Genomic DNA, 10565 nt, shown 5'->3' on the forward strand with positions numbered 1-10565 from the left:
TGTTTCTCTTCAACCCAATTTCTGTTTTGTCTGTTTAGATTGTAAGCTTTTGGGTTCTCTCTATCACTTAGTGTTTGTACTGTCCCTTTACAAATTGGGAATTTGGGGTCCCAATCTCCACTGGGATCTCTAGGTTCTACTATGATACTAATATTTATTAGTAATTAAGATTTGGGTTTATAATATGACAAAACCCCAAACCATGCTAGTTTTGACTAGTTTTATTATGAATCTTATCACAACTCTTATTAGCTGTTGAAGGTTGTGCCATAGATCAGTGGAAAGAGCCCTACACTTTCAATAAGGTCTCAGGTTTGATCTGCAGCCTCTATTTCACAAGGTCTTAATGATCTCCTTATTTTAGATGTGCAATTGCTTTATACAAATCAAAGAATGCAGTGGGAGGCTTAGTCTGCCTTCACCCATTCTTAACTTTTCATTGCAGGTAAGGAGCAGGGTGAATATTCCTGAATGCATTGTTACTGTTGAAGATTCCATCAGTGAGTTAGCCACAACAAACTTTTCACCAACAGCCATTCACCGAAAAACATAATTTGTTTCTGTGTCATGTCTGACATTTAACCCTCTAAAATTATATTAAATATAACCATATGGTTCTCTCCGTTATTTCCTTTTATAAAGTAACCTTTTTTGTGTGTGGGGGGGAACCCTATACTAATTACAATAAGTAAAACTAAAACCAAAGGTACATTCAATATATTCATTTGACATTTGGTCACTGCTTTGGTATAAGAGACCTGAAAGAGATGATCAAATTGAAGCGGCAAGAACCTAGTCTGAGGAAATGAGAGAAAGTTGACACACGCAATGATATGGGGATGGAAGAGCCAGGGATTTGTCATCCTATAACAGTGACATCAGTCTATAACTATCTCCAGCATGACTTCAGCATCAATAGCGCTCCCCCATACATATCACCATTCTTTATCATTTCCTTAGCTACCTGTCAGTTGAACAGCTCTAAAAATAAAGCCCAACTGTCATGTCATTAAATTTGTGCTAAATTTGTAAAGAGGCCAAAGACTGAATGGCTATGAAAACTGAACTATCCTGTGATCCTCGGAGATGGTCCCTCCAAATCAGGGCTGAGGTACATTGTGGGAGGCGAAAGGGAAATTTCCTCACTGCTGGTGCCTATGTTATGCCAGTAGCATGGATAATTAGGGGATTTTTTCACAGGATTGTGCATTGGGCTTACAATTTTGCAGAATCTACTCCTTCACCAATAGACTACTGATTTTTTCTCAAGTTGGACTCTGAACTAAGAGTATCCAAATGCATACTCCCCAGATGCTTTCACAAAATACAGTTCTCACTGAATGTCTATTTCTCAGATTTTCCATTCCACCCCTATGAATTATTTTTTAAATCAGCAGAGATCTGTGAGTTTTTTGCCTTTCTCTGCATCATGGGGCATGGGTCGCTTGTAGGTTTAAATTAGTATAAATAGTCGATTCTCTGTGACTTGAAGTTTTTAAATCATGATTTGAGGACTTCAGTAACTCAGGCCTGGTCTACACTGGTGAGAGGTTGAGGAGGGGTGGGGATCGATCTAAGTTACGCAACTTCAGCTATGTGAATAACGTAGCTGAAGTCGACATTCTTAGATCGACTTACCATGGTGTCTTCACCGCGGTGAGTCGACTGCTGCCATTCCCCTGTCGACTCCGCCTGCACCTCTCGTGGCGGTGGAGTACACGAGTCGATGGGAGAGTGCTCGGGGATTGATTGCTGCCCACCGATCCGGCGGGTAGTGTAGACATACCCTCAGACAGTAGTTAGGGGTCTATTACAGGAGTTGATGGGTGGGGTTCTGTGGCCTGCAATGTGCAGAAGGTCAGACTAGATGATCATGGTTGTCACTTCTGACATAAAAGTCTATGAAAAGTCCTCGGGGGATTTCTGGAATTGTTTAGACTGCTCCTGGAGCTCCAAGGGCAAATAGTCTTGCCAAGAAAAGGGAATGTCATTCTTGAATCTCTGACTTTACTATGTACACCCTAAAGATGTCGATTGCAGTCTCTTTATCACATCAGAACAGAGGTGTAGAAAATGGCTGGCTGTTTCTGTATTCCCTTTTGACCCTTTGTGGGTTAAGGAAATGATAAGTTATGCACAGTGTTAACAGCCACTAACCCCCATTGCCCACCTATTCATGAGCTGTCCCCTCAAAAAAGAGAATAAGACCAAATACTGAAAACTTAATAAAGAAAGGCATGGAAATGTCTCATTATAGGGGATGGTACATACTTCAAGTAATTTTTGCCTGAATGTATTATGGTATCAATGACTTGAATTATGATAACATCAGAAGCTGCATTCAGGATCAGGGCCTTGATTTGCTAGGTGTTGTACAAACACAGAAGAAGAAATTATCCCTATCCTGAAGATCCACAATCTAGACTATGGACAAAGGTGCAACAAGGAGTAGCAACAATGGGCTGGTGTCATGGGGTGTATATACCCCATTCTACCATGGCCCCTAAGGTGTTAACAGGTAGGCCTGCTTTCTCCTCAGCTGTGGCCGATTGCTAGGCCAGCAACAGCTGGGGGATAAAATGGCTGCAGAGCAGAGGAGTGGGGCAACTGCCGGAGAGACTACTGAGGAGACACTCTAGTAGCAGGCTGTCAGGAAGCTGCCTAGGAAGTTGGACTTCCAGAGAGGGAGAATCAGTCTTCGAAAGTCTGCCTAGGGAAGAGTTGAGGTGGGAAGCAGCAAGCAGGGGCAGCTCCAGGCACCAGCGCACCAAGTGCATGCTGGGGGCAGCAAGCCACAGGTGGGGGCGTGTCTGATGGTCGCCATGAGGGCGGCAGTCAGGCAGCCTTCGGCAGCATGCCTGCGGGAGGTCCACCAGTCCCGCAGCTTCAGCAGTAATTCAGCGGTGGGGATGCCGAAGGCACAGGACCAGTGGACCTCCCACAGGCATGCTGCCGAGTCCGCGTTACCAGCGGATGTCCCGCAGGTGCGCCACCGAAAGCCGCCTGCCTGCCATGCTTGGGGTGGCAAAATATATAGAGCTGCCCCTGGCAGCAAGGGATTATGAGGAACTGGTCCCAGCTGCTAAATGCAGGGTCCCTGGGCTGGAACTCCACCCCAGTTGCTGGAGGCCATGTAGGGACTTCATGTGGGGCTGCTGCTGGAGCCTAGTGTTTTCAGGCAGTTTCATGTGGCTCTGGGTGAGGGATGGGAAAGGGAAGGTTAAAAATCCTGGCTGCCAATGCTGCAAGTAAATATAATTTAATATAAGAAGATTATGTAAATGAGTGATGGTGTTAAGATGGGTTGGAGGGTCTTTGCAGGAGTAGAATGTTCAGAGGCAGAACCTTTACTGAAGAAAAATTATGGAGAGCCACATCAAATGCTTTATACACAATAAAAGCTCAACAGTGGATCCAAGAGTGCTATCCTGAAAAATGAATTTTGGGACACCACTATAATAACTCTCTATTATGCCCTTGGTCTGTTCTTCCCGAGGTATGAGTTCCTGGGGCTGTTAAGAAAACATTAAAGGACATGGATATAACCTTCCCATAAAGTAATTGACACTGGCAGCATTCTTTCCAAAACAAAGTATCTTTTTATTTATGTAATTTATAATCCCTACTACAATATGATCTAAAAATCCAAACAAGGCACAAAATCCCTGAGACACAAATCCCTTATTGCAAGATAAAGAGCATTCAGACTACAATAGCATATAGTTTAAATTATTCTAAGCGAAGCAATTTGTTGCAAGTGGCCAGTTTGCAACAAATTGCTGACAGCAGATCTTAAATTGCTTTAAAGTTTACATAGATATTTTGCAATTAATACCAGAATTTTATGCATTCTTATCATCATACACACACACACAAACCCAAAAAACTATTGTATATTTATACTAAACGATAATTCAAAGAATATCAATCTTACTCTATAAATCCATTGATGTTTCCTTTTAAAAATCGCTGCTGCTGTTCAGTTCTTGTCAGTCAGCTCTGCTCCACTCCAGTTTTCTTTTCCCACTCTGCAGTAGTCTTTTTATTTGTCTTCTTCTGCTGGCTTCTTGGCTCTGTCTGAATGCCTCTTTCTCTCTCAGACGCAGACTCCGGACTCTGAAACTGTTGCTGGCAGCTGGCCTTTTATGCTACATTGTAGCTCTCTCTTAATATATCTATTCTTAATATTACCTCTCTTAATATATCTATTCTTAGAAGCAATTACCTCACTCGCACATGCCCAGTCTTAACTGTTACCTCAGAATTCTGATTGAAAGCTCTGATCTTTAAAGCAAGTTGTGACTGGTATGAGTGGGCTCTGACCAGCTAGCAGCTCAGCTAACTGACCTCTCTGTCACCCCTTACTGCATGGTGTTTCCTTCAGGTTCCCTGCTTTTGACCCTCACACCTGTCCATTTTTTCTTTTGTTATCCCCCATATTTATTTGAGGCCTGGGCTCAGTGACTCCTGCCCATAGGCTGGGGGAGGGGCCGTAAGCCATAGGTGGGCTTGTACCTACCCACTTCCCAGAACCCAACAGGATCCCTTACTGCATATGCCCAGTAGCCACCAATTTTGTACATGCTCACTGTTGTCGTTTACCTCAGAGCTGTGATTCAACTGGTCTACACACATATACTTGGCTCTTAGGGCCACCATTTTAGAAATCCTAAGTTCTCACTGAGCATCCAGCTCAGGGTGAAGAAATTTTTACTTATTCAGAATAGAGGTCATAAATACAATGTAGAGGCTGGAGAATTTTCTCTGGTAATAGGAGGACCATGTGCAAAGATTTGGGGAAGAAGGTGCAGGAAGATTTCCCTCACTTCTTGCATTTGCACAGTCCTTGTCTTCCCCTGAGTGCAAGGATTCCAAATCTACTGCTAGTAGGCCACCTCAGCTGACCGCATGTTGGTGGGTTCAGCATGTGTTCATAGATCAAGGGTGGCACAGCAGCCACACTCCCTGTGGACTCCAATAGACACTGTGCCTATCTGAGGCATGATGCTTTCTGAGGCTTCTCTGCTGATGGGAAGGCTGTATGCCACTTGCTATGCTCTGAACATAAGAATGGCCATACAGGGTCAGGCCACTGGCCCATCTAGCTCAGCATCCTGTCTTCTGATAGTGGCTGGTGCGAGATGCTTTGGAGGCAATGAACAGAACAGGGCAATTATTGAGTGATCCATCCCGTCATCCATTCTCAACACAAATTAGCCCTAAAAGTATGCCAAAAAACTTGGGCTCAACAACTTAGCATGCAGAGTTGGGGAGAAGGCTGGTAGAGAGTTGATTGTGTGAATAATTGCAATTTTCCACCGCAAATGTGTTGTTTGCTTCTCAACTTTATCCACACAGGAAGCAAGTTTAGAGATTTTCCTCTAAAATCAGTTACTTTTAAGTTCTTAATATTAAGCTAAAAAATCTCTAAATAAAAAGCATTATTTTGTAAGTAAAACTCTATTCTCTTTCTCCTAGACTTAAGATTTTTATAGCATTTGGTATGTAGCTTTCATTAATAAGAGCTAATCTCAGTAAGCAATGCTGCACATCATATGGGAACTTTCGTTTTACTTTCAACTTTCCCAACTGTTAATTTAGTAAAGTTCCAACTCAGATTATGCCAAATCCTCCACAATTAGAGATCTAAATTCCCCAGGTTGAATAAATACTAATCCAGTCTTTGAGCCTCATGAAGGGATCCGTTTTTAATCCCCAAAATAAAGTCAGGACACAGTACAAGCCAGACTTCAGTTCCCAGTTTCTAAAAAAAAAGTTCCCTTAAGCCTTGTCTATACAGGGATTTGCCCCAGTTCCAACTGTTAGTGGCCAACTGATGGTATAGCTCAGTATTGCCAACCCCAGGCATTCGAAGTCAGGAGGAAGGCCCAAAAATATCATAATATTTAAAATAAATATTATATTCTTTTTAACTTGTCTTCTGGGTTTCTGAACCTTTAGGTTACATTTACTTCACATTTTCAAGGTAACCCAACAAGGCTAGAATCCCTTGAGAGGCTAGAGAGAGAGAGACAGAGAGATGAAATTCTCAGGTAATTACTTGTCCCCATAAACTGGGGACTTTAAGAAAAACACCAAGTATTGCAAGGGCTGTCAACAAAGCCCTAGTATAGACAGAGTAAACCACAACTGGCACTGGTTCTGCTTGGCAAATCAAATTGCATACTCAAAAAGGAGGGTTTAAGTACCAGGGATAAAATGGGCTGAACGGATTATCAGGCATTGGACAGAAAGATGGGGATCTCATTGGAAGAGCTTCCATGCTACTCCTAGGAAAAGAAAGACAAAGGAGAAACCACAAGAGATGGAAGGCCAGGAGGATATGGCTTAGTCTCACCTTTACAGATGAGAGAAGCCCAAATAAAAAATCCTGGTGTATTTTTGGTTCAGTTCTCAGTATATTTGTACTGATTTATCCAACCTTCACTTTAAGTCAAAGCCTAAACTGACTATTAAGGCCATCACTTCATTTTTCAGTCACCTGAAGCCAGTATATACATGTAAATTATCTAGTGGTTGGAGACCAGCTGTAAAACCTGAGCACAACTGGGTGAGTTCAGCACAGCATGGCATCCCCAATCCTGTGGGGAAGATTGGGGTTGCATAAGTGTGACTGAGGGCATACGCTGGCCTTGTGGCTTTAAAGCAGAGCACAGTTTGAAATGTATTTACCTAAAATTGGTTTCTCTACTGCAGGGCATCCCAGGTTCATTACAGCTGTAAATACTGGGAATCCAAGCAATTCAGTTGATTCTCGCTGCGTGCTTTACACCAAATGTTGACTGGGGTCTTGTCTCACACTAGTGTTAGTAGCTGTGAGGGAATGTATCAGTCTTTATGTAGCAGACATTGCTCATGAGCATTGTAGTCTTAATGGTAATTGTACCATATCCTCAGGTCCCTGAAAAGCAGAGAATGTGAACTGATACAAGGACACACTTTTCTTTGTGGCTGGAAATCCAGGAGGAAGGAGCTGCGCGCACACACACACACGTACGTACATACGTCAGGTATCTATCAGCAGAGCTGCCTAAAAAGAAGAGACACTTTATTCTACAATTCTTCAGATTATTGATAATGTTATGTAATGGGTAAGGAGTGTTGTTGTGTAATGATAAGAACTAGAGCAGGGGAGTATGAGTCAGGACTCCTGGCTTCTGTTGCCAAATCTATGTTGCTGATCATGACAGCAGGTAAGTCACTTGATGTCTCTGTACCTTAGTTTCTCCATGCATAATGTGGGTATAATACTGTGACTGTTGGTGCCTGGTGGGACCACATCAAGAATGCTTAATCAGGGCAAACTGCAATGAATAGGGAAGACAATCCCCAAAACTGGTGTTTATTCTAATAATTAGATTTATTAAACCAGCAATAAAACAGCTTCTACAATATCTTACTGGTTACCCAGAAGCCAAAACCATAGCTCCCTTAAAGCAAACCAGCTGTGGGCTCCCACCCAGACAACCAAGTCAAATATGATGAGGAGTACTGAAAATCTTCTTCATAATATATAAAGTTCTACCAAACCCAAGAGATCAGACACATTAGCCACTAAGTCAATGAATATTTCAGATCTTCTCCACATACACACTTACAGCTAATTCTTATTAACTAAACCAATATTTATTTATTTTTTAAAAAGAGATAGCATTGTGGTCAAAAGATCATTATACATACAGATGTGAATAGGGTTCTTAGGTCAGTTTTATGATAGATATGGTGAGCTGCTTAGTTACAAAAAGTTCTTTCCAGAATCAATTCTTCAAGTTATAGTTTAAATAGGCAGTCTATATGTAGAGTTTGTTCCAATTCTTACATGAGAATTAACAGGGTAATCCAGATTGGAGCTGGAGACCTCAGTCTTGTGACTCGAGCTTCCCCATACCAAGCTTAAGCAGATCTGAAATAACAGGAGCAGAGCCTTAGAGTTCTTTTATCGATTTCTGGCAGGCTATTGATAAATATTCCTTGGCATTCCTTGGCTGAAGAATAGATAATATCAACTGTGGCTTTAAAGTAAAACCTTCAATTTTCTACGTATACACACATATTTAGTTGCATTCATAAGCATAAGGGTAATTATCCATTAAGCAGTTCATAGACAGTTTACTACAAACTTCCAAGAGAAATGTAGACAATGATATCATCTAAATGTTAATATTCCCCTTTGATCTCTGAATCAATAGAATATAGTAACAGACAGGAACTGTCTGGTTACATGTGTAACATCTAACAAGATATAAGTAAACAAATACAGTTAGTATTTACTTCCAATTCTCTAACAATACAGGGTTGCATTTCAAAGCTCTAGTCTATCTAACATGGCTTTGTTTGCTATTGATAGGGAATAGCCCTAATTACCATTTACATACTTTTCTAATATGTCATTAAAAGGTAGAATTTGGGTCATTTGGCCTGTAAATTGCATAACCCTTTCTGACTCAGTGTCACAAATATAGTACAAATATAGTACTTGCTGCACAAGGAGGCTGTGCCAATTAATTAATTGTAAAGTGCTTTGAGACCCTTTAATGAAAAACCATAAGTACATGGGATTATTGTGTTAGTATGTATAGAGAGTAATTACATTTGAAGAAATAAAGTTCTTTGCAAAGATCTTCTGTAATGGCAGCCCAACACTGTTATTGGTGTAATTAACTTGTGCACAGTGAATTCGTATCCATTAAAGTCCATCAGATCATAAGCACTTGCTTTCTTTGTACCCAACTCTTTACCATTGCATATTTTGAGTGTAAACAGGGCCTGAATGAGCTCTTCCCTGACATCTAGTGATGAGCTGGGGAAGAAGTCTTCATGAACCAACCTTGTTTGCATAGACATAACAACTATGCCGACATGCACAGCATGATGGGAATACTTTGCCCAAATGATGACTTTTGGCTGGTGTTGGATCACAAGTCATTTTGTTATTTGGACAGTAAAGTGGGAATAAAGAGTTGTTATCCTTGATGTGCGAATCAAGGGCATCAGAACTGTGCTTGGCATACCCTGATTGACTCACCCTCAACAAAACTGCACTCGCTAGGCAGGGGTCAGAGGTGCCAACAGCTAGTAGAGTTAAGGGAGGAATAAATATTTATGGTAGGTAGTAGGGCTCTCCTTAATTACCCTAGATGCTATTTAGTTCTTACTCTCTTTGCTATGTAATAACAGAGCTGATTAATACTCCATTAAGAGTGCTTTGTTGTAGACCATTATAGCTGAAATCACTGATAACTAGGTGTAAATATTAAGCCTGCTTTGGGACAGTATCTCTAATGTATAAAGCCACCCAGCCTGCACTATCAGTGAAGTTCTACCACTAACAGCTAAAATCAGTGGTAGCTGTGTTAAATAGTGAGATTTCAAGACAACCCAGAGAAGTGGAGTAGAGAGCAGCTGGTAAGGTGGCCAGCAGAGCAGTTGGTGCTGGAGCAAGTGCCCAGACAACAGAGCAAACAAGCTGCCTTTTTCTGCCCTGTTGCCCCCAAATGCCCCTTAACAGCAGGGTAGGAGGTGAACTTATGTAGATATATCTCTGAACTCTGGGTCTTCACTGACTACAGATGACAACTGTGAGTGGAGTGCAGTGAAGAGAGAAGGGAGGGGCAGGTTAAAGGAGCTTTTGGTCATTGGACTTAAATACCTGAGGCAAAAGGACACTACCCAACATACTTTGGGATGTGGGTTTTGCTCATGGTTTTATGCTTATGAATTCTGCTTGCACTGTTTCCCCAAGTTGATGCCGGGTTACTTTCCTCCTTTTTATTAAAAGTTTGTTTTCTACACTCAGAGTCTGTGCTTGCAAGAAGGGAAGTATTGCCTCTTAGAGACACCCAGGCAATGATGTGTAATTGTCCCAGTTTACTGGGTGAGGGCTTGAGCTGGTTCTCTGTTGTATTGTTCAAAAGCAACCCCTAGATATTGAACCCAGCCCTTGCTGCTACCGACTCCAACTGGCTGAAAGGTTACAGGAGTAATCCCTTCCATATGCACACATGAAAATCAATATATACATAATAACTTTAAGCACTTACAAGGTGCTTTGCATCTGGGCAGTAACTGAATTTTTTATTTTATGGATGAGAAAACTGAGGTAGGAAATTGAAGAATCTTATCCAAGACCACTGAAGTTGCCAGACCTGGGAGTAGATAGCATTTCCCATATTTTTATGCAAAATCAAAACTAAAATACATATTTAAAAATGGTGTGGCAAAATAGTGGGCCATATCGTCAGCTGGTGTAAATCTGTGTCACCCCATTGACTTAAATGAAGCTATGCTGATTTACACTAGCTGAGAATCTGGTCTATTCTGTCCCTCTCCAAGCCTCCCTCTTCCCCCTGCATCAAACACAAGTTCTACTGGACTCAGACCTCTAAAGGTTTTGACTGTGATCATTCGGTTGTTGCACCCAAGCCCAAATGCAATCTAAGATTATAGCTCAGTGAATAATGGATTTTTTGACAATTCTGAAAAATGGGAAGGGTATTTTGGGCTAATACCCAAATTTCTTCAAAATGTTTGCCAAATTGAAAGTG

The sequence above is a fragment of the Mauremys reevesii genome, linkage group 2, assembly GCF_016161935.1.
Source record: "Mauremys reevesii isolate NIE-2019 linkage group 2, ASM1616193v1, whole genome shotgun sequence".
Lineage (NCBI taxonomy): Eukaryota > Metazoa > Chordata > Testudines > Geoemydidae > Mauremys > Mauremys reevesii.